This window comes from Apium graveolens, chromosome 7, assembly GCF_009905375.1.
Source record: "Apium graveolens cultivar Ventura chromosome 7, ASM990537v1, whole genome shotgun sequence".
In the NCBI taxonomy this organism is placed as follows: Eukaryota; Viridiplantae; Streptophyta; class Magnoliopsida; order Apiales; family Apiaceae; genus Apium; species Apium graveolens.
This window is the reverse complement of record NC_133653.1, coordinates 65,545,468-65,550,253: the sequence shown is the minus strand read 5'-3', so window position 1 is coordinate 65,550,253 and position 4,786 is coordinate 65,545,468. Positions and strand designations below refer to the sequence as shown.

Sequence of the window (4,786 nt, the reverse complement as noted above, 5' to 3'; positions counted from 1 at the left end):
GAACATAATTAGTCTGAGTCTCTGTGGGAATGAATTAGAAAGTATTCTATATTACTTGTGAACGCGTATACTTGCGAGTATTATTAGCGCGTGTTTCCGCCTTAACAAGTTTTTGGCGCCGTTGCCGGGGACTCGGCATATTTTTTTTAGTTTATGTACTTACCATCAGTGGTTATTAGTACTCATTGATTAAGACTTGTTACTTATTGTTTCCGGTTGTGTTTCAGGTACTTTAGCGAGCGTTTATGCAAACACGTTCTCGTACTCACAAGAGGACTTTAGATACGGCTGAGGAGACAGACGAAGTTCTTGGTATTCCGGAGAAGATAGATTTTGAAAATTTGGATACAGAAAGTGAACAGAAAGAACCAGTAATCATGGGTGATCGTATAGTTTCAGAAAATCCAGCTCTTATGGACTTTTCTCGGCCTAAAATTGATGACATTCAGTCAAGTATCCTTCATCCGGCTATTCAGGCTAACACTTTTGAAATCAAGCCGGGCACTATTCAGATGGTGAAGAATTCTGTTTCTTTTGGAGGTGCTGCTATTGAAGATCCCAACATGCACATTCGGAATTTTGTCGAGATCTGTAGTACTTTCAAATATAATGGTGTGACTGATGAGGCTATCAAGCTGAGGCTTTTCCCATTCTCTCTGAGGGACAAAGCTAAGGACTGGTTATATTCTGAACTAGCTGGGTCCATCACTACTTGGCAAGATCTTGCACAGAAGTTTCTGGTGAAGTTCTATCCAATGGCGAAGACTGCAGCTATGAGGAGTGCTCTTACTCAGTTTGCGCAGCAACCTACAGAATCTATGTGCGAAGCTTGGGAGCGCTACAAGGAGATGCTGAGAAAGTGTCCACATCATGGTATGCCTGGCTGGATGGTGATCACTGGTTTCTATAATGGTTTGGGGGCCCATGCTCGATGCAGCAGCTGGAGGCGCCTTGTGGGCCAAAAGCTATACTGAGGCTTATAATCTTATTGAGACTATGGCTGCAAATGAGCATCAAAACCCAACCCAAAGGATGATGCCTGGGAAGGTAACAGGTATTCTGGAAGTTGATGCAGTTATAGCTATTGCAGCGCAGCTCCAAGCACTGTCTATGAAGGTCAATTCTTTAGCCACCTATAGAGTCAATCAGATAGCTATGGTCTGTGAGCTTTGTGCAGGTTCTCATGCTACAAATCAGTGTTCTCTTGTTAATGAATCTGTTCAGTATGTGAACAATTATCAACGACCGCAACAGCCTGTGCCAACTACTTATCATCCTAACAACAGAAATCATCCAAATTTCAGCTGGAGTAATAATCAGAATGCTATTCAGCAACCATATCAGTAAGGCGTAAGTAAACAGTTTAATCCACCTGGATTCCAGCAACCATAGCATTATGCTTAAAGGCAATCATATCCTCAACAAAGAGGTGCAGCTCCACCTTCTAGTGCTGATTTCGAGGAACTCAAGCTGTTGTGCAAAAGTCAGGCTGTTTCTATCAAGACCTTGGAAAATCAAATCGGTCAAATAGCCAATGCAGTGCTCAACCGTCAACCTGGGACACTTCCCAGTGATACTGAAGTGCCAGGAAGGAAGGAAGCTAAAGAGCAAGTCAAGGCTATTACCTTAAGGTCTGGAAAAGTTGTTGATGCTGAAAAAGCAAAAGACGGAGAAGCTGAAGTTGGTGATGAAGAAGCTAACCAAGGGGAGAAAGCGGCAGAACCAAGGAAGACTACTGTTGAACACACTCTGCCTGAGGGTAATACAGGGGAGAAACAGCTCTATCCTCCACCACCTTTCCCTAAGAGATTGCAACAACAAAAGCTGGATAAGCAGTTTGGTAAGTTTCTGGAGGTGTTCAAGAAACTTCACATCAATATACCTTTCGCTGAGGCTCTGGAGCAAATGCCTAGTTATGCGAAATTTATGAAGAGTATTCTTTCAAGGAAGGTGAAACTGGATGACCTTGAGACCGTTGCTCTAACGGAAGAGTGTAGTGTTGTGCTGCAACAAAAATTACCTCCAAATCTTAAAGATCTAGGTAGCTTCACCATTCCTTGCACCATCGACAAGTTGTCTTTTGATAAGTGCCTGTGTGATTTGGGAGCAAACATCAATCTGATGCCGTTGTCTATCTTCAAAAAGTTGAATTTGCCTGATCCAAAGCCCACCTACATGTCTCTACAATTGGCTGATCGTTCTATTACATACCCACGAGGCATAGTGGAGGATGTGCTAGTAAAGGTGGATAAGCTCTTCTTTCCTGCAGACTTTGTTATTCTGGATTTCGAGGAAGATAAGAAGATTCCCATTATTTTGGGGTGACCTTTCTTGGCTACAGGCCGTACCTTGATAGATGTGCAGAAAGGTGAACTTACTATGAGGGTGCAGGATCAAGATGTGACATTCAATGTATTCAAAGCGATGAAATTCCCTATAGAAGATGAGGAGTGCTTAAAGATAGATTTGATTGATTCTGCGGTTACTTCAAAACTTGATCATATGCTAATGTCTGATGCATTAGAGAAAGCCTTAGTGGGGGACTTTGCCAGTGATGATGAGGATGGCAATGAGCAACTACAATACCTAAATGCTTCTCCTTGGAGGCGGAAACTAGACATGCCATTTGAATCTCTTGGTACTTCTGACCTCAAAAATGCTGAAGGAAAGCTCAAACCATCTATGAAGGAAGCACCTACCTTGGAGCTTAAACCATTGCCTGAACACTTGAGGTATGATTTTTTAGGTGATGCATCTACTTTACCTGTTATTATTGCATCTGACCTTTCAAGTAGTGAGGAGGAAAAGCTCTTAAGGATCTTGAGAGAATTCAAATCGGCTATCAGATGGACTATAGCAGACATCAAGGGGATCGGCCCTTCGTACTGCATGCACAAAATTCTGCTAGAGGAGGATAGTAAGCCGACTGTTGAGCAACAGCGAAGACTTAATCCTATCATAAAAGAAGTGGTGAAGAAAGAAATTCTGAAGTGGCTGGATGCAGGAATCATATATCCTATCTCTAATAGTTCTTGGGTGAGCCCCGTGCAATATGTACCTAAGAAAGGAGGTATTACTGTGGTAGCAAATGAGAAGAACGAGCTCATCCCCACTCGAATAGTCACATGATGGAGGGTATGCATGGACTACAGAAAGTTGAATAAGGCCACGAGGAAGGATCACTTCCCTCTTCCATTTATTGATCAGATGCTTGACAGGTTGGCCGGTCATGAGTATTATTGTCTTCTGGATGGCTATTCGGGGTATAATCGGATTTGTATTGCACCAGTGGATCAAGAAAAGACTACCTTCACTTGTCCATTTGGCACGTTTGCTTTTCGCAGAGTTTCGTTTGGCTTATGTGGAGCACCGACCACTTTTCAGAGATGTATGATGACTATATTCTCTAATATGATTGGGAATAATGTCGAGGTGTTTATGGATGACTTCTCCGTCTTTGGACATTCGTATGATGAATGTTTGAATAATCTTCGTGCGGTGCTCAAAAGGTGTGTGGAAACTAATTTGGTGCTCAATTGGGAAAAATATCACTTTATGGTGCTTGAAGGCATTATTCTTGGGCATAAGGTTTCTAGCAAGGGTCTTGAGGTGGACAAAGCCAAGGTGGGAGTCATTGAAAATCTTCCACCACCTATTTCTGTGAAAGGAATCCGTAGTTTTCTTGGTCATGCGGGTTTTTATCGACGTTTCATCAAGGACTTTTCGAAGATATCTAAACCATTTTGCAACTTGCTCGAGAAGGATGTGCCTTTCAAATTCGATGATGAATGCTTGACGGCATTCGAGACTCTCAAGAAGAGTTTGATAACTGCACCAGTTATTACAGCACCTGATTGGACAGAGCCTTTTGAGATGATGTGTGATGCGAGTGATTATGCAGTGGGCGCAGTTCTTGGGCAGCGCAAGAATAATCTCTTTCATGTGGTCTACTATGCTAGTAAGACTCTAAATGGAGCTCAAATGAACTACACCACTACTGAGAAGGAGCTCTTGGCTATAGTCTTTGGTTTCAAAAAATTTCGATCTTATTTGCTTGGGATAAAGGTGACTGTATTCACTGATCATGCGACCATTCGCTATTTGGTTTCCAAGAAGGATTCGAAGCCTAGAATCATTCGTTGGGTGCTCTTGCTACAGGAATATGAGTTAGAGATCAAGGATTGAAAAGGTACTGAGAATCAAGTAGCCGACCATCTCTCTAGATTGGAGAATCCCGAGTCTACTTCACATGATAAGACATTGATCAACGAATCTTTTCCGGATGAGCAGTTGTTCGCAGTTCAGGAGGAAGAGCCATGGTTCGCAGATATTGTGAATTATCTTGTCAGCAATATAATGCCTCCTAATATGAATACAGCTCAAAAGAAGAAATTTCTGCATGAGGTGAAGTGGTATATGTGGGATGAACCGTATTTGTTTAGACAGGGAGCTGACCAGATCATCAGGAGATGTATCCCATTCTGTGAGACGGAGGGGATATTACGAGACTGCCACTCCACAGTTTATGGTGGACATTATGGTGGTGAGAAGACGACAGCTCATATTCTGCAAGCAGGTTTTTTTTGGCCTACTTTATTTAAGGATGCTCATCAGTTCGTTTTAAGGTGTGATCGTTGCCAAAGAGTGGGGAATCTTACGAGGAAGGATGAGATGCCGTTAAATGTGATGCTTGAAGTCGAGGTCTTTGATGTTTGGGGAATCGATTTCATGGGACCATTTGTCTCGTCCTGCAATAATCAGTACATCTTGCTGGCACTCGATTATG

The 4,786-nt window shown here is 42.5% G+C and overlaps 1 non-coding gene across 1 annotated transcript; it reads right to left on the bottom strand.

Annotated features, from left to right (window-relative positions):
- Positions 1 to 770: 770 nt before the first annotated feature.
- On the bottom strand, positions 771 to 877 carry LOC141675783 (small nucleolar RNA R71). The gene has a single exon (XR_012556418.1). It is a non-coding gene; the product is annotated as a small nucleolar RNA R71 (small nucleolar RNA).
- Positions 878 to 4,786: the final 3,909 nt, after the last annotated feature.